At 37.3% G+C, this 20994-nt stretch overlaps 1 non-coding gene across 1 annotated transcript; it reads right to left on the reverse strand.

The window, feature by feature from the left end:
- Positions 1-920: 920 nt before the first annotated feature.
- LOC123464177 lies at positions 921-1027 on the reverse strand. The gene has a single exon (XR_006639417.1). It is a non-coding gene; the product is annotated as a U6 spliceosomal RNA (small nuclear RNA).
- Between the last annotated feature and the right edge of the window lie 19967 nt (positions 1028-20994).

The raw sequence follows: 20994 nt of genomic DNA on the forward strand, positions 1-20994 counted from the left end.
TTTGAAGCAAACATTTACTGGCTTCCTACTCCAGGTCAGTTGCTATGTTGTATCTTAGTTTACAAGGTAAATATAAAATGTATACTCTGTTCTCTATAACCTAACACCTTGTGGGGTGATAGTTAACAATAGGAATTATCCAAAATGATGTATCTCACCTCTTCAATCTAAGTTTCAGTCACTGACTAGGAACCCTTGGGAATAAACTTCTGACAGTGGCTTTAAGAATAGAACCCATATCCTTCATTTTATCATGTTAGACTCTTGTTGCTGACAAGATTTTAAAATCTTTTAGTGAGACCACTTTTAGTGAGACTACTTTTATTTCAAGAAGTTCATACTCCATGTCTGGCAAAATATTGACTCATGGTTTCTATTTATTTTCTTAATTTAACTCATTTAATTTAGAGACACTAGTTTTTAAATGCTAATGCAATAACACCAAGCTGCTAATTTTTCACTCCACACTTTCATTCTAGGTAAGAGCATCAAAAATTTGTAAAAGTTCATGTAAATGTACAATGTTTCTTAATGTAATGTAGTCTACAGTCATTGATTTTTCACAATTAAGGAAATGGTAAAAATTTAAAGATTAGTCCTATTTATTTTAGTGTAAACTATCAAAACTATTTATATACAGGCCTGGAGAGATGGCTTAGCTATTAAGGGACATGCCTGCGAAGCCTAAGGACCCAAGTTCAATTCTCCAGGTCCCATGTAAGCCGGATACACATGATGGCACATGCATCTGGAGTTTGCAGTGGCTAGAGGTCCTGGTGCACCCATTCTCAGTCTCTCTCCCCTATCTCTGTCTCTAATAAATAAATAAATAAATAAATAAATAAATAAATAAAAATAAAATTGTTTAAAAATTTATGTACAAATAACATTTTAGGGTATAAATATCACTTTTTTTTTTTTTAAATATGGAACGCTTCACGAATTTGCTTGTCATGCTTGCTCAGGGGCCATGCTAATCTTCTCTGTATCGTTCCAATTTTAGTATATGTGCTGCCGAAGCGAGCACTAAATATCACATTTATTAAAAGCATTTAACTGAAGGAAGTGTTTTAAAGGAATCTGACACTGCATTTTAGAATAAAGCAAAGTTGCTTTAAATGCTAATTACTTTTTTTGAGCTTTTAGGTCTGAGGCAGTATATCTACCTATTTCCTTCTCTTTTTTTGGTCTATGCATTAAACACAATCATGTCAACCTCATTTGAATAAACTAAAATACGTCAATGAGCAATTATCAGAGTCTATAATATGCTGTAAGATTATATATGTTTTATATTATTATTATTACTGATAAAATTATTGTATTTTTGATTGTTAATTTGATAGGACATAGAATCATTTGTGAGTAATTGTGTCAACTAAGTTAGTCTCTTTACATGTCTGTGAGGGATTATCTCACTTAAGTTTATGTTTTTATGATTTTTTAAATTTTTAATTAATTAATTTATTTATTTGAGAGAATATGTGTGTTAGAGAGAAAGAGGCAGAGAGAAAAGAGAACAGATTGACAGAGAATCTAGCTACCATACATGAACTCCAGATGCATTTGCCGCCTTGTGCATCTGGCTTTACATGGGTACTGATGAATTGTACTCCAGTCATTAGGCTTTGCAGATACGCATCTTAACCACGGAGTTATCTCACCAGAACATTGATTAGCTTCATTAATTTAGGAAGACCCATGTTAACTATGTGTGGAAAGATTTCATGGTTAGGGTCCTAGATGATATAAAAAGGAGAAAGCTTGTAAAGCAGTAGCCTTCAAATGGCCTCCTGCCCCTACCATGCCTTTTCTGCCATGATGAACTCTGCCATCTGGAACTTGATCCTTCCCTAAGCTGCCTTGGGTAGAGTATTTTGTCCGAACAGCATGAAATTGACTAATATAATTGCATCAATATACTCCAATTATTGAAAGATATGATGCTGGTACAAACTAAGTCTATGGGGTTTGGAGGTGTTTTGCCTGTGTGCAAATCATTCTAGTTATTAGCAAAGAGAAATTAGGTAACTAATTTTTATGTGATTTCATTTCTCCATCTGTGAATATTAATATAGGAAAATATAGAAATAATAGATTTGACCTCACAAAATCATTATCAAGATCAAATAAATTACTACATAGAAAATCTAGAAATAATAACAATGAAAATAATTAGTTAAAACTATGACAGTTAAAATTTTATAGGGGAGGGCTGGAGAGATGGCTTAGCGGTTAAGCGCTTGCCTGTGAAGCCTAAGGACCCCGGTTCAAGGCTCAGTTCCCCAGGTCCCACGTTAGCCAGATGCACAAGGGGGCGCACGCGTCTGGAGTTCGTTTGCAGAGGCTGGAAGCCCTGGCGCGCCCATTCTCTCTCTCTCCCTCTATCTGTCTTTCTCTCTGTGTCTGTCGCTCTCAAATAAATAAATAAATAATTTTAAAAAAAAATTATAGGGGAAAATTATGTAAGATCTAATATAACCATTGTGTATTTTATTACATTTGTTGTATGTGTTATGTGAAAAAAAAAAGAAATCTCTTTTGTGCACAGTTGTGTTTACATGTAGCCATAATGTACAAAGGGAGGATGTCATAAGTGGATGGTTTCATTAGTATAACAGTCTGTGTTGAAGGCTGAATGCATGACTTTAACATTAGCTTCCATGTTGCTAAGATTCGGTTAACAAGTTTTATTGTTAGTTTTATGCTTCCACAATATAGAAAATGCAATGCTTATGGGATCGTAAAGTAACTAAAACAAACACAAAATGATTATAAACATATGGTAAATATGTGGCAATTCTCAATTTCCCAAAATATGTTCTTTATCACAAAACTTTATCCTGGACATTTCTGGACATGATGGTGTAAACCTAGAACTTGAAAACCAAAGGCCAGAAAATAGTGAGTTTAAGTTGTCCTATTCCATATAGTGAGATCCTGTCTTTATAATAAGCCAGTGTGGTGGTGAACCCCTCTAATACCAGCACTGGGGAGGCAGAGGTAGGAGGATCACCATGAGTTCAAGGCTACCCTAAGACTACAGAGTAAATTCCAGGTCAGCCTTAGTTAGAGTGAGACCCTCCCTCAAAAAAAAAAAAAAAAAAAATCACATAAAGTCTACCCTTTTTTCAGGATGACAGCTCAAGCAGCCTAAAACCACCATATCACCACATGTTACTGGTGTCCTCTCATATTCAAGTAAAAGAAGAAAAAAGAACAAATTCACTTGTTTTGGATCCATTTTATACTATTAAAGGCATGTATTTTCTTTAAACTGTCACCATTAACTCAGACTGCTAGAAACTTTTTGACTTTTTCTTCTTTCTTTATAAATCTTTCCTTATTATCACTGAGCTTAAAAAAATGTTTTGAAATGAGATGAAACAAACAGGATGCAAAAGGAAAAACAATTATGAGTTCAGTGGGACTTGAGAGGAGCAATAGCAGGTAATGGAGATTAATATGATCAAAGGTAGATAGATAGATAGATAGATAGATAGATAGATAGATAGATAGATAGATAGATATACAAAAATGTCACAATGAAACCAATCATTTTGTATAATTAACATATGTTAATAAAGATAAAATAAAAAGACATCTAGAAATTGTACTGTGGGATGTTATATAAACCAGCATGTAAGAAATCACATTCTTCCCCAATCTGTTTATAAGATGATAAGATTTGCTGCTTATATATTAAGCATCTTCTTTTGCTTGGGACATTTAATATAGCCTAAAAATCAGTAGAAAGAATGAGCTTCTGCTCTCTTAATAATTATGTATGCAGTGTGGGTATTATTTAAAACTTGATATATCTGCAACAATTTAATGTTTCAACTGAATTTATCATGTAGAATAGGATTCCTAATATTGTTTTATATTGGTACAAAGCCAAAAGTATTATTAGTATTATTTACGTATCTACATTTGTTTATTAAGCTGATTTTCAAATCATGGCATTATACTTTGGGATTTAAAGTTTAAAGTTCCTGTGAAATGATGTATTAAATTTGTCTAAGTCTATATATTCTTTAATTTAATTTATTTATTTTGGTTTTGCTTTTTGTTTTATTGATAACTTCCATGATTGTAGACAATATCCCATGGTAATTCCATCCCTCCCCCCACTTTCCATTTTGAAACTCCACACCAATAATGTGGTAAGTCTATATTTTCATCTCATATTCTAGAAATAAACATTGAATAATCTGACAATGATGGTGATTATTATTGTCACCAGCTGATGATGCTTGGCAATCAGTAAAAATTGATCTGATGAATTAAATTATTTTAAAAAGTATGTTACTTTTACATACCTGAAATTACTATGCAGCCCAAGCTGAATTAGTGTACACATTATAAAATTCCTCCTCAGTATATAATATTAAAAATACATGATATTGTTTATATGAATGCATATACACATAAGAAATCTGAATATAGAGGTGAAAAATAAATACAACTCACTGAATTTTTAATAAAGTGCTTTCTCATACAATGCACACACAAATTTTAGCATTATTCTAACTTTTCTATGACAAATCTTCCTTTAACAATGGAGAGCCCTTTGGTTAATATGAAAGCTTGCTTAGCAAACTTTTTAAAATGAAAGAAAGATTAAGATATAGGCACTTTTTTTTTCTTGTTTCTTTTGTTTTTTTCTTTTCTTTTCTTTTTTTTTTTTTTTTTTCTTTTTGAGGTAGGTCACGCTGTAGCCCAGGCTGACTTGGAATTCACCATGTAGTCTCAGGCTGGCACTCACTTCAATCCTCCTATCTCAGCCTCCCAAGTGCTGTGGTTAAAGGAGTATACCACCATGCCCAGTTAGGCATAATCTCTTGTTTACCTCAAAAGTTTACTCTTACCTATATAGTTACATAGGTATCCATATATCAGAAAGGTAAGATGCAAAAAATGAGAATAAATATTCCTTCAACTTGAATCACTTTGAAAGTTTAAGATTTTCTCATAGAAGAAACAATGACAGTGTCAAGTTATGTAGTGTTACCCATTTGTGAGGTTTTCAGCATTGTTACTTATGTAATTAAATTTTTTATTATTTTATTTATTTATTTATGAAAGAGAGAGAGAGAGAGAATGGGTACACCAAGCACTCTTGCCACTGCAAATGAATTCCAGATTTATGCACCACCTCATGCATCTGGTTTTATGTGGGTAATGGGGAATTGAACCTGTGTTCTTAGGCTTTGCAGGCAAAGAACCTTAACTGATAAGACATCTCACCATACCTATTATAAGATTTAAAATTATAACATTCCAGAAAAGAAGAGCTGCTTGGAACTCATATTATCTAGAGTTGCAGTCAGGTTTACATTACTGGTAAAATCACCCAACCAAAAGGAGCTTGTGGGGGAAAAAAGGAATTTATTTTGGATAACAGGCTTGAGAGGGAAGCTCCTTGATGGATGGCATGAGCAGAGGGCTGGACATCACCCCCTGGCTCACATAAGGTGGACAACAGGAACAGGAAAGTGTGCCAAACACTGGCAAGGGGACACTAGCTATAACACTCACAAACATACTCCCATCAAAACATTCCCTCCAGGAGCTATTAATTCCCAAATCTCCATCAGCTGGGAACCTAGCGTTCAGAACACATAAGTTTATGGGGGATACCTGAATCAAACCACCACATTCTGTCCCTGGCCCCCATATATTATGTAAAATACAATGCATTCATTCCAACTTTAAAAGGCCCCATAGTTTTTATCAATCCCAGTGAAGTTAAAACATCCCCATAATCTGAGCCACAATAATCAACCCCCCCCAAAAAAAAGCCATAATGGCATAGAATAAATACACTGCAAAATATGGCATTGGGCAAAGCAAAGAAATATTCAAGCAACACAAGATTTAAACCAACCAAAGTAACCATCAAATTCTATAACTTCAAGTCCAACAACTCTAGCCAGAAATAAATCTCCAAGTTCACTAATTCTAACCAGAAATAAGTCTCTGGCATTCCAATTCAGCCCCTCCAGCTAGGCTACTCACAGTCCTGGAAAACTTCATTGGGGCCAGGCAACTTTCCTTAGCAGCCATCTTGTGGTCCTGGCATCTCCACTGGGTCTCCATTGCAATCCACAGTTAATCTTCATGGCCCTATGGAGTCTCCATGCAGGTATCCAGCAAACCTGCTTCACACTGCTCATGGCCATTTCCAAAACACAAGACAACATTGCAAACTCAATGACCATCTCTTTCCTGCATTTGTTATACTCCACAATATCAGGTATTTGTTAATCCAGGGGAATAAAGCAGACTTTGAAGAACAGAACACTTCTTGAGCACTCAGGCCCTTTCAAAAGAGTCTACATTCTTTCTGTTGCCCCAGTGCAGGCCACCTGGCCCAATCTGAAAGGTTGTAATCTCTCAAACAATTTGCAGGTGAATGGGCAATAATTTAGGCCTAAAGATTTCATTTTTTCTGTGCCATATCTCTCTGTTCACACCAGTTCATTTCCACACAAAGCAACCCTGCACAACTTCCAGGACCCAGGCATAACAGCAATCTTTTTTTTTTTTAATTTATTTATTTATTTATGTATTTGAGAGCGACAGACACAGAAAGAAAGACAGATAGAGGGAGAGAGAGTGAATGGGCACGCCAGGGCTTCCAGCCTCTGCAAACGAACTCCAGACGTGCGCCCCCTTGTGCATCTGGCTAACGTGGGACCTGGGGAACCGAGCCTAGAACCGGGGTCCTTAGGCTTCACAGGCAAGTACTTAACCACTAAGCCATCTCTCCAGCCCAACAGCAATCTTTTCACACTACTTGCCTCTAGCCTAGTCTATGCAAAGCTCTTTCTTAACCTCATAAGCCAAACTTCACAGGCCATAGTTCTTACTGCATTGAGGTCTTTCAACTCTGACTAGAATAGTATATCAAGCTGTACTTATAGCATCAAGCTGTACGTATTGGCTTACAGGCTTGAGAGGGAAACTCATGATGGCAGGGAAAATAATGGTATGAGCAGAGGGTGGACATCACCCCTGGCTCACATCAGGTGAGCAACAGGAACAGGAAAGTGTGCCAAACACTGGCAAGGGGACATTGGCTATAACACTCCATAAGCCTGCTCCCAACAATACATTCCCTCCAGGAGGTGTTCATCCCCAAATCTTTATCAGCTGAGAATCTAGCATTCGGAACACCTATGTTTATGGGGGACACCTGAATCAAACCACCACATCTAGCCTCCACTTTGAGAAGATACTCCTTGAGATATCATAATAAGAATGCTTCTATTTTTAGTGTGGATGCATCCAATGATAGCAAATCATTTTTTTAAGTCAGCACATTTTATCTCTTAAAAAAAAAAAGTCTCAAAAAATGCAAGGACTTCTGGCCAAGATGGTGACCACCTAACTGTTATGCACAGCCCCAGGAAAAGAAGATGGACTCAGATCCTAAGTAGAGAACAACCCCATCATACCTCAAAAGGGCCCCAGCCGAAACTAAGAATAATTGGCAAAACAAGCAAGGGTGCTCTTTTATTGGTGAACTGGGTACGAGCACAAGGGTGAAGGAGTTTGACACAGACAACAATCAACTATCAAATCAGATATCCAGAGACCTAGAGGCCCTCAACACCTTATCACTGAAGCAGACCAAAAATGAACCCAACATGGCTCAGGGAAATTTTGCGGAAGAGGTGGCAGAAAGAATGTCAGAGCCACGTGTTGGGTCATGATATACAAAGACATTTATCCTACCCATAACTGTGGGCTAACTCCACAATGCATGGACCCATATACCTCAACAAGGAGGGGCCAGGGGAAGGGGGTAGGACAAGCATGAGCCTGACAATGGTACCAACATTACTGTATTCATTGAGTACAAAACTAATTAATAAAAAATTCTCATTTTTGCCATGTTATAATTTACATGAATTATGTTTTTGTTTGACAAAAACCATTCATTATATTCATATAATTAGTTGCCATATTAATGAATGCCTTTGTAGAAAGCCTATTGTATCAACCGAATTATAATATTTTAAGGATATGGTTCACACAGAAAAGTAAACAAACCCTAACTATGCAAATCAGTGAAATTTTGCAAATGTAGTTAGTCATGTGGCTTTAAATAGTTCAAACACTTCGGTAATAACTCTTTATCTAGGAATCTTTCTAATGCTCAACACCTGTGTTTTAATTTATTTTATTAATATTTTATTTATTCACTTATTTATTTATTAAGAAAGAGAGAGAGAAAGGGGCAGATAGAGAGAGAGAAAATGAGCATGTCATGGTCTCTAGTCATTGCAAATGAAAGCCAGATGCATACACCATCTTGTGCATCTGGCTTTATATGGGTATTGAGGAATTGAACTTGGGTCCTTTGCCAGCAAGTGCCTTAACCACCAAGCCACCTCTCCAGTCCTCTACTTTGATTTCTATACTGAGAAATATCACTTACTTTTGATGATCTTTGAATTTAGCATGAGAAGGATCAAATTCTCTTTTATTTTGATTTTTTTCTATTTGACAATGCTCATGATATTCATTCATTCTCCTTGCATATTCTATTATATTCTATCTTATACAAAGTTTATGACTCATTCTGTAGTTACTAAACCTTTTTCTAGGTTTGGGACATTAAAGACTGTTCTGCTGTAGACATTAGCTAATATGATATTTGATTCATAAATGTATAAATTTGTTATGTTTATGCCAAGAAATGGACTTTCTGGATCAGAGGAACGTATATATCCAGGATTAGGAAACACTAATAACAGTTTTCTAAAGTGGCAGGACAAAAATTCCCATACTAAACAGAATGAGACATCAAGTGCTTCCTATTTTTTAAGGACTTGATACTATATGTATTTTTTATTTGTCACTCTTTCTTGTGAGTCTCACATTTTTCTGATATGTTGTAAAAGTTGAAAACATTTTCATTTTTTGATCATTTCAAAGTCTCATTTTATTAAGTAATTGTTAATCAGGGATTAGATATATAAAGGCTTAAATGCATGTGAACATATCGGTGTGTATATTATTTCTATTGTTATATGATTTATTTGGGAGGATGGGGATATTACTTAGCAGTTAAAAATAATTTCTTGGGAAGCCTGCCAGTGTAGGTTCAATTCTCCTGTACCTTTATAAAGCCAGAAGAAAAAGTATACTATGGTCTTAAGGGATTGCTTTGTGGTTAATGCACTTGGCTGCCAAGCCTAATGAACTCAGTTCAATTCCCTAGTACCCACATAAAGTCAGATGCATAAAGTGGTGCATGCATCTAAATTTTGTTTGCAGCAGCTGAAGGACCTGGTGTGCCCATTCTATCTGTCTCTCTTCTATTTTTCTCTGCTTGCATACACATAAGTAATTTTTTTTATTCTTTAAAAAGTGTACTATGACTTATTTTTTCTATTTTTTTATTTTTTATAATTTTTGTTTATTTTTATTTATTTGAGAGCAACAGAGAGAGAAAGAGGCAGATAGATAGAGAGAGAAAGAATGGGCTCGCCAGGACCTCCATCCACTGCAAACGAACTCCAGATGCGTGCGCCCCATTGTGCATCTGGCTAACATGGGTCCTGGGGAATCAAACCTCGAACCAGGGTCCTTAGGCTCCACAGGCAAGCGCTTCACTGCTAATCCATCTCTCCAGACCTTTTTTCTAATTTTTATAACTTTGGGGATATTTATTGCTCAGGCAAAATGTTTTATTTCAGTGTTTAATAATATTGTTCATAATTGCCATCCTGTCTCTATCTGGAGAGTAAAGATGTCACTTAGTCATAATAAAGTTATTGATTAGGCTGGGAATTGACCTGGAAAAATAGTTGGACTCACCTTCTCTTATATATAAAAATAAATTTAAATTTAATCAAACATGTAAATCATAAGTCAAACTATAAATCTTTTATAAAGAAGCATGAATTTTCAGAATTTTTAATGACACAGTGGTTTCACAATATGGTACCAAAACCACAAATGTCAAAAGAAGACACTAAATGGACATTATTAGTAAATAAGGGACCATGAATCAAAACAAGGACAAAATGATTAAACATAAATTACCATATGATCAACCAATTTCACACTTATGTATGTGCCCAAGAACAATGATTTCTTACTAATACAAAACTCTTAGAGCAATATTAATAATGGCATATTCATGATACTCTGAAAGAGGAAAGGATCAAAATATCAATCAGCTGATGAATCCATACATTGAAATATAACAGTAACAAATAGTAATGAAGTACTGTCTCACAGCACAAGAGTGAACCTAAACAACACGCTAAGTGAATGTCAGGAATGGGAATTATTGTATATCTCCATTTATACAAGATATTGAGAATGGACAAACCTATCAAGAATTAAATGTGAATGTTTCTCAGAGGCTGAAGGAAGAAAAGAATGGGAAGGGGCCACTAATGAATACAGGGCTTCTCTTGGGCATGTTGGAGATGTATTGTGCATGGTTATTGATGAAGCTACACATGTCTGTGTATGTATGAAATCCATAGATGGAACAGTTTAAAAGATGAATTTATACATGAATTTTAAGATATCCAAATCTCCATTGAAAGCTCAAACCTGTACTTTTCATTGGTACTTACTGAACAGTTTGTTAAAAATCTATAACCATTTCTCCATCTTCTCTAGTTGTTTCAACAGTCTAGGATAGCTATGGCACTATAACAGAAAAGGAATGACAATTATTCTTTTTAAAGTGTAGAGCTAGGGAAGTTGCTCAGTGGTTAAAGATGCTTGCTTGTAAAGCTTGTCATCTCTGTTGAATTCCTCTGTATCCATATAAATCCAGATGCATAAAGGGATGATGTGATGGAAATCATTGGCAGTCACAAGAAAACCTGGTGAGCTCATTCTCTCTATCTATCTATCTGACTCTCTCTTTTTAATAAATAAATAAAAATATGTTTAAAAGTTTGTCAACTCTCTCTCTCAATTGTTATTTATGTAGTTGACTTTATGACTTTGAATGCAATGTAATATTCTTGTCAGACTTTTCCAGCTTTCATATTAATTATGAATATCACTTGGAACTTTTACTTTAAGTGATACTAAAAGACTTCATATTGTTTCTTTTTAATTTTGTTTTAAATATACTACAATACCTTATACACTTTTTTTTCTAGTTTTTCAAGGTAGGTTTTCACTCTAGTCCAGGCTGACCTGGAATTCACTATGTAGTCTCAAGGTGGCCTCAAATTCATGGTGATCCTCCTACCTCTGCCTCCAAGTGCTGGGATTAAAGATGTGCACTACCACACACAGCTAGTTTATACACTTTTATCCCCTTCCCCCAACTTCATTGACCCTGGGCACCCACATCAGTGAGGTATGGTATTTACTCCTGGGTCATGAAGGCCTCAGTCAGTCCCTATAAATTAGCTGGAGGATCATGCCTCAGGTTATTCCTACCCATTCTATGCCTCTTACCATCTTTCTGCCCCATCTTTTGCAATGTTCCCTGTGCCATGGCAGGCCTGTTGACAATCTGATTTAGTGTTGAGTTCTTTGTAGACTCTGGATTTCAGCTTTCGTAGGTTTTAATTAATCTTTGTGTCTGGTATCATCACCCTGGGGCTGGTTGTCAGTCTAGCAGTAAGATTAGTATTCATGACACAGCTTCATCTGCAATTTCTCCTTAGACCTGGCAGACATGATAGAATAGGCAAGTCTTGTGATAGGCAGTTGGCTATCTTCATGTCTTATCTCTGGATCTAGGATCTCCTCTATTTTCTCTACCAAATGTAAAATAAATAAAACAGATTCTCCAACTAAGCATGAGAACGGTTTGGGTTAAAGAGCATATTGGACCAGAGGACCATTCAGTGGTAGGGGACTCATATCTGGCATTGGGAAGCAAGTCATAATCCCATGGTCAGGAAAGAGTGGGCTGGCACACCAAAAATCTCTAAACAACTTTTGTGACTCAAATATGTTTTCAAATTCTCTCCCCTGTTTGTGTAAGTACAGTGAGTGTGTAAGAAGAATCTTGGAAATTGAGGACGAAGTAAAATTGCTTCACAGGAAAGCAGTGACTAGGAATCAACATTTTGTTTAAAAAAAGTAAAATCTATTATTATCTACATGGTTGCAGTGCAAAAAAAATCATAAAACATATTTCTAGAGCAGTTAGCAACTTTAGCTAAAATTTTTTCTTTAATAAAGATATACATATGAGGAGGCAGAGCCTGACCCATCCAGCTACTTAGTAAAATGATAACTTTAGTCTCAAAGTAAAAACACTTCAGCTGCTCACCATATACAATAAATTCAATTCATTGAAAATCTGCTGAGAGAGAGCACATTTTGAAAGGGAATTCAAGTCAAGAAAATGCTAGTCAAACTGTGGTTCATACATCACCACCCTGTGACCTAGAGGAAGCATTTGAGTTTTCCAAAATATATTCATTTTCTTTATAAAAATATAAAATATAAATGATTGTGGTACTGTTATGAATAATAAAAATAGTTATAATTATAAATATAAGTAAGAATATAATACCCAGCAAGTATTGTTACTACTAACTAGCATTGCTGGAATTGAGGATGAAATAACTCAATGCCTTAAATTTGTGTCAAATATTATGTTTTTTTAAATATTCATTAGATATTATTCCTCCTATAGCATATGTTCTTTGTTGATTCAGTTTTCTGTAGCTTTCTTTTAAGGATAGCCACTTATAGTGTTCAATATGTACTTGAATAAATGAAGGAAGATATTTTTAAAATCATTTTAGGGCAACATAAATGGTTTTATGGTTAAGAATGCTTCTTTCACAAGCATGAGGGTCTGAGAGCTCCTGGACTTCAGCATGCAGTACCCATGTGAGAAGCTGGGTGTGGTCACAAACATCTGTTCCCCAAGTTCTGTGGGGAGAGGAGATAGCAATATCACTGGGGCTCAAAAAACCAGCAAGTTCTGGAATCAAAGGATAGACTCTATCCCAAGGAAACAAGAAGATGGGCATTGGAGGGGAACACATGAAGTTCTCTTTTGACCTCTATCAGCATGCACTGTGTGCTGCATGTGCACATACACAAGCATACAACACACACACACACACACACACACACACACACACACACACACATTTTATTTATTTTTTTTCACACACACACATTTTAAATAAATATACCTTGTTCCAATAAAGAACATTTCTATGCTGGAGATACTGTTCAGTGGTTAGGCTGCTTGCCTATAAAACCTAATCACCCTGATCCAATTCCCCAGCATCCACCAGAAGCCAGATGCACAAAATGGCACATGCATCTGAAGTTCATTTGCAGTGGCTAGAGGCCCTGGAGCACCCATACTCTCTCTCTCTCTCTCTCTCTCTCTCTCTCTCTCTCTCTCTCTCTCTCTCTCTCTATCTCTATCTCCATCTCTATCTCTTTTTACAAAAGAGCAACAGGGCTAGAGAGATGGCTTATCAGTTAAGTCACTTGCTGCGGAGCCTAAGGAATCCGGTTGCAATGGTTCAGATCCCACTTAGGCAAACACAAGTGCCACAAGCATGCAATGTCATGCATGCCCATAAGGGGACACATGCACCTGGAGTTCTTTCACAGTGGCTGAAAGGCCTTGTTGGGCCCATTTTCTCTCTCTGTCTTGTCTCGCTCCGATAAAATAAAACATTTAAAAATAGCAACAATTCTAAGATTTCTAGTTTCCTTTTTTAAAGACTGTTTTTTTAATTAAGTATATATCATGTGTTGGTACCATCAATTCCCTCCTCCCTGGCCCCACTCCACTGAAGGTCCTTCTTGGTGGAATTACTGGTATTCACAATGGGGTTGTGGGTTATGAGTTGTGAGAACAGTAGTCAGTCATTATAGGGAGCACTATATCTCTGGATATTCCCTCCCATCCTGTGGCTCTTACATTTTTTCCAACCCCTCTTCCCCAAAGCCTTGAGCCTTGAGCCTTGATGGGTGTGCTTTAAGTCTATTCTAGCATTGAGCTCTCAGCAGCTTCTGAATTTCTGCTTGGTTATGTGTTGAGCATCCTCAATGTCTGTCTCCATCACCCTGGTGCAGGTTGTCAGACATGGAAGCAGCACTCTTGCTCATCTTGCCAATACCTCTGTGGTTTCACGTAGGCCCTAGCTGCTATGTTAGATGGTTAATATCCTGCCAGGGGTCAGCTATCTATTCTTATTGGTAGCTTTTAGCTGTCTTTGGTACTTGCTGCTTTCTTCTGAAAAAGAAAAACAGATTTTCCAATGGGTTGTGATATCAGGATAGATTAAAGGGGATAAGCATTGTTAATTTAGAGAGATTTTGATGGGAGCAGTCTCACTTTTGGTCAAAGAGTGGAGCTTCTTTTTGGAGTCCATAATATTGCTCTTCATAGGATTCTGACTTGGTTCACAATTCCAGCTATGGGTTCTTTTCTACTGAGCAGAAATCTTAGCCAATCAGAGAACCATTGCTCCCATCCCTCTATCCCATTAATAACAGCTACAATAATTTCTATAGTACAAAACACACAAGAATAAATCTTATCAACCCAAAGAAACTCCAAGAGGTCTAAAGAGGAAGGCATTGAGGAGGAAAATGATATGACAGTATTCTTTTTATATTTCTAGGAGCTCCATTTATCTTCATTTATTAATTTTCTCAGAAACATTAAGCATAAACACCTTCTAACCCTCAGCTCTCACAGAATGAGCATATGATTAAAAACTATGTTCTATTATTATAACAAAATGTCATTTTATTAAATAAAATATGTCCAAGGTTCTTTTTAATTATGTTATTCTGACTCTCTGACCCACAAAGTTTCTTACCTTGTGACTGAAGCTTTATGTCCAAGTGTGTCTAGTTTTTATTTGTTTGTTTGTTTGTTTTTTCAGTTGCCCACACTTGTACATTGTGGCACAAGCACTACTGGTTTCTTGTCCCCAAATTTTTCACTTTAGAATATTTGTTTGATAATACTTATCAATACTCTTACCGAATGCCACATTTGATGCACAGGAGATGATTAGAAATTTCCTCTGTCCAGAAGGGGATGGTATTCTATCACAGAAAATGTAATTTATATAAATACTACAGTGATGTAGCTCTTCCTGGGACTGTCAACCGTCTTCTTTCTTTGTATATCTTGCTCTCTTCCCCCCTCTCTCCCTTTCCTTTATTCCACCCATCCATCCTTTTTCTTTCTACCTTTAGCTAGCAGCTTTCTACATGCTGTGTAAGTCATTTCCCATTCACTTACATCACAAATGCACCAGATTGGCCTATACTAGTGACTGTAACAATGGTGTTTCACTATAGTCATGCAATCTGTATACCCAGGAAACTAGTCACAGAAATATTATTAGAGAAATCATCAGGTCAGATAAAATAATGGTCGCAGGGTTCTTCTATTTTCATAACATCATAGATTTTCTCAAAGCTTGGGTTTAATTTTAATTTTCAGAAATGTTAAAATAAGCATTGATTATTGCAAGATTAAATAAATAATAACAAATATGATACTATGTCTCCCAGAGATAAAAGTGCACAGTATTGTCATTAAATACAAGCCTAGGTATACATATATCTAAAACTAAATCAAGGGCTAAAGGGACTGCTCAGTCATTAAGGCGCATGCCTGTGAAGCCTAAGGACCCAGGTTCGATTCTCCAGGTCCCATGTAAGCCAAATGCACATGGTGGCACATACGTCTGGAGTTCATTTGCAGTGGCAAAAGGCCCTGGTGTGCCCATCCTCTATCTATCTATTTATCTCTCTCCCACTTTCTCTGTCTCTAATAGGTAAATAAAAATAAATCTTTAAAATAATAAATCAAACATTTACTGGTAACAAGTCATGAGAATTTATTTTAAAATAATTCCTGGTATACCTATAACTTACCAATTTTTTTTTAAATTTTTTTTAATTTATTTATTTGAGAGCGACAGACACAGAGAGAAAGACAGATAGAGGGGGGGAGAGAGAATGGGCGCGCCAGGGCTTCCAGCCTCTGCAAACGAACTCCAGATGCATGCGCCCCCTTGTGCATCTGGCTAACGTGGGACCTGGGGAACCGAGCCTCAAACCGGGGTCCTTAGGCTTCACAGGCAAGCGCTTAACCACTAAGCCATCTCTCCAGCCCACCAAGTTTTAAAGATAAAACAAATTTGTATATCAATGAAATGGTTGTGCTTACTTTGCAAAAAAAAACTAAATTTTTGATGAGTATTTGGCAGGACATAGAGCAACATCAATAATACTTTTTCAGGGCTGGAATGATGGCTTAGCACTTAAGTGCTTGCCTGTGAAGCCTAAGGACTCCGGTTCGAGGCTTGGTTCCCCAGGTCTCACGTTACCCAGATGCACAAGGGGGCGCACGCGTCTGGAGTTCGTTTGCAGAGGCTGGAAGCCCTGGCGCGCTCATTCTCTCCCTCTCCCTCTATCTGTCTTTCTCTCTGTGTCTGTTGCTCTCACATAAGTAAATAAATTTAAAAAATTAAAAATAATAATAATACTTTTTCAGAATTGATTGAAATGTATAACCATCAGTGATAAGAATATTCCATTGAATAGATACATAGTTCAAAATGGAAGATTCATGTTTAGGATCATTTCAGAAATTCTGTTCTAAGCTCAAACTAAAATTCACTTGGAAATTTTACATGAAACCTAAGTCAACAATTTAAACAGCAATTTTTACATCACACATTCTAAGACAATATGATATCCAAACTTTATTTACTTTATTTTTAATATTTTTTAAAAATATTTTATTTTATTTTATTTATCTGAGACAGAAAGAGAATGGGTGTGTTGGGGCCTCCAGCCACTGCAAATGAATTCCAGACACGTGAGCCCCCTTGTGCATCTGGCTAATGTTGGTCCTGAGGAATCGAACCTGGTCTTTTGGCTTTGCAGGCAAATGCCTTAACTGCTAAGCCATCCCTCCAACCCCACGACTTATACTACTTTATATTTAAATGCTGAGTAATGGACAGAAATATGAAAAGTCTTTAATTTCTGCAATTAAAACATTCTGTTTCTATAACAGCAAAAAATTTTGTGCATATGGTAAAAACAGTACAATTCATAAAATATAATAGTCTTGAATCAGAGCCAAGGTACTTGAGGCCCTGTTCTGTAATGTGTTCATAACCAAAGCTGCAGAGAAGTTACCCAGTACAACATGAACAAGCATGGACAGGCACATTTCAGGTTCTTTACTCTCTTGATTTTCAGTTAACTTTTGGTCACTGCACATTCCGAAAACTTTTTACAAAGTTAAGACCTCTCCGATCCCCTGCCCCAGAGGGTGTGTGTGCAAAAAGTTATCTAGACACTTGGAGATAAACCACCCCTCCCATTTCATTCAAGGCCCAGGTGAAATCACAGAGGAAGAGGGAAGAGTGCTGCTTCCATGGTGATCCTGATAAGGAGTGCCAGAGTGGAGACAGGAATGGAGGATACTCGACACTAAATCAAAGGTCCAGAGGCTCCTAAAACATCACTGAGGTAGATTTAAAACATACCCAACAAGGCTCAGGAAATTTTGCAGAAGAGAGGGAGGAAAGATACAAGTCACATGTTGGGATGTCATGCTCAGAAGCATTCCCTCTCTGCTAATAACTGACTGCTACTCCCACAAAACAAAACCCACAATACCACGGGGAATACCAGCAACCCCACTAAGGAGGGTCCCCAGGGAATGGAGGCAAGAAGGAGGGAAAAGATGTTATCAACCCATGATGCATCCATACAAAATATGTTCTTAATAATAAAAAATTGATAAAATAAAAGTAAGCCCTGTGCTGAAGAGATGGTTCCGTGGATAGGGTGTTTGCCTGCAAAGCCTAATGACTGCATTATTTCTCCAGTAGCTACATAAATCCACGCATCTGGAGTTTGTTTGCAATGAATGGAGGCCTTGGTGTACCTATTCTCTCCCCCCTCCCTCTTTCTCTCTCTCTCTCTCATCTCTATCTCTATCTCTATCTCTATCTCTATCTCTGTCTCTGTCTCTGTCTCTGTCTCTATCTCTATCGCTATCTCTATCTCTATCTCTATCTCTATCTCTATCTCTATCTCTATCTCTATCTCTATCTCTATCTCTATCTCTATCTCTATCTCTCTCCCTCTCCTTGCAAATAGTTTTTAAAAGTAAACCCGACCTGCCTGGGTCTCAGTCTGTCTCTCCCTCTCCCTCTCCCTTTCACTTTCCCTCTTCCTCTCCCTCTCCTTGCAAATAGTTTTTAAAAGTAAACCTGACCTGTCTGGGTTGCATGCTAGACTGGGGAGCAGGGGGCGCTGCAGATCAGTCTTGATCAGACATGAGTCCCATTTCTGCTGTTCTTGAGTCAGGGTGACTTGTCATGTGGGGTGGTATCTCTTTGTTCTTTCTGGGCTTCAATCTGTAACTAAAACTACATTTTTTAAAAAAATGTAGTTTCCTCCTATTCTCCTTCACTACAAGCCTAGCCACCAGGTTTTTTTTTTTTTTTTTTTTTTTTTTTTTTTTTTTTTTTTTTGTAGCCATACTTAAGACTAGAATAACCCATGAAATCCAACTCAGAATTAACCAAATGCCCTGAATGGAAATGGTATCTTTCTTATAAATGCCAGAAAAGCAGACAGCTATCATTGTCGTCTTCCACATCAGGGGGAAATTCCAGTGAGCCAGCTGATAGGAAAATCCTACCACACTGTGATGACATCATTTCATTGTTCAACACCACGTGGAGAGTTTTCCATTTCTTAATCTAAATTCTAAAGGAAATTATTAGGCCTGAAACTCTGAAATTGCTAGAGGAAAAAGTAGGGGAAACCCTTCAACATATTGATCTTGACAAAGACTTTCTGAATATAACCCCAATTGCTCAGACAATAAAACTACACATTAACCACTGGGACCTCATGAAATTACAAAGATTTTGTACTGCAAAGGACACTGTAAATAAAGCAAACAGGCAACCTACATAATGAGAAAAAATCTTAGCCAGCTATATATCTGATAGAGGATTAATATCTAAGATATACCAAGAACTCAAAAAGTTAAGTAATAAGAAGTCAAACAAGCCAATAAAAAACTGGGCTATGGAGCTAAATAAAGAGTTCTCAAAAGAAGAAATACAGATGGAGTATAAGAATCTGATAAAACGTTCTATATCACTAGTCATCAGGGAAATGCAGATTAAAACTACATTGAGATTCCATCCTGTCATATTGGCTACCATCATTAAAAGAAATGATCATAAATGCTGAAGGGAAGTGGAAAAAGAGGAACCCTTCTACACTGTTGGTGGGAATGCAATCTGGTCCAGCCATTGTGGAAATCAGTGTGGAGGTTCCTAAGCCAGGTAAAAATTGATCTACCATATGACCCAGCTATAGCACTCCTAGGCATATATCTTAAGGACTCATCCCATTTCCTTAGAAGCACATGCTCAACCATGTTTATTGCCATTCAATTCATAATAGCTGGGAAATGGAACCAGCCTAGATGTCCCTCAACTGATGAGTGGGTAATGAAGATGTGGCACATTTATACAATGGAAAGTTATACTCAGCAGTAAAGAAAAACAAAGTTATGAAATTTGCAGGAAAATGGATGAATCTGGAAAGGATTATACTAAGTGAGGTAACCCAGACCCAGAAAGCCAAGCACCACATGTTCTCCCTCATATGTGGATCCTAGCTACAGATGATTAGGCTTCTGTGTGAGAAGGAAAAAACTCAGTAGCAGAGGCCAGTAAGTTAAAAAGGAGATATTAAAGGAAGAGAATGGAAGGGAGGAGGGTAATTACTAGGTTGGTATTGTATATATGTAAGTAGAAGAATAGATTAACGGGGGTGGAAAGACCCAAAGTGAGGTCAGGGGAAGAGATTAAATAAAGGAAAGGTGGAGGGAGGGCTAATCAAAATCTAAGAGGATGCAAATAAATCATATGGAATCCTCTGGTTTCTGACAATGGAACACTCAGGAGCCATAGATCATTGTTGGAAAATTTTCAGAGCCAGGGATGGGATACCTCCAATGAGTTGTTGGCCAGGGAGGTCCCTGATATCCCCAAAATATTATAGGACATTGCTGAGGCCCTTGGTTTCCACCAGGAATCGATGGCAAGACCCTATTGCTGAAGACTCCACATACTTAGGCTGCAAGGCCACTGAGAAATCCTGCTGGAACTCAGCTGATAACCTCCTCAATGTAGACCAGCTGACAGAAAGCTGGAAGAAGCCATTCTACATGTAGTTCAATGGGAGAAAGAGATACCACCAGTAAAGATACTCAACAGTGGACACTGCAAGCCTCATAATTGGCCAGCGAGGCCAAATGAGCCACCGGGTGCAAGAGTTCCACATCTGTCATGGTGGAAACCAACTGCCCTCCAATTGGACTGGAGGCCCACTCCATGGGGGGGGGGGACACATCCCTGACACTGAAAACTTAAAACAGGGGTAGTCATGAGCCCTAGGGGTGTAACATCTGCTGATGTCTGGAAAAATGTACATACTGTGCTTATCAAACTGCCCTGTAAGTACTTCTCTTAATATTTATACCCTTATATTAATGATACTCTCATTTTGGGTACAGAATCTTCTCTTTTCAGATGGCAGTGACCTTGGGGTGACTCAGAAGGTATCATAGTGCTGGAAAGAAGTGAGTGGAATACTGAGTAACATCTCAATCACACCTTCCAAGGCTCAAGGTCTAATGCAGAAGATGTGGCAGAAAGAATGTAAGAGCCAAAGGAAGGGTAGGACTCCTTACAACGTGCTCCCTCCAGGCATAAAATGCCCTGGATATCCATGACTTCATAGTTGCTGACACTACCTACACAAGACCATCATAAGAGGAGGAAAAGATCATGACATCAAAATAAAAGAGAGACTGATTGAGAGGGGGAGGGGATATGATGGACAATGGAATTTCAAAAGGGAAAGTGGGGGGGGAGGGTATTACCATGGATATTTTTTATAGTCATGGAAAATGTTAATTAAAATTGAGAAAATGTA

This window comes from Jaculus jaculus, chromosome 10 (assembly GCF_020740685.1).
Source record: "Jaculus jaculus isolate mJacJac1 chromosome 10, mJacJac1.mat.Y.cur, whole genome shotgun sequence".
Taxonomy (NCBI): Eukaryota; Metazoa; Chordata; class Mammalia; order Rodentia; family Dipodidae; genus Jaculus; species Jaculus jaculus.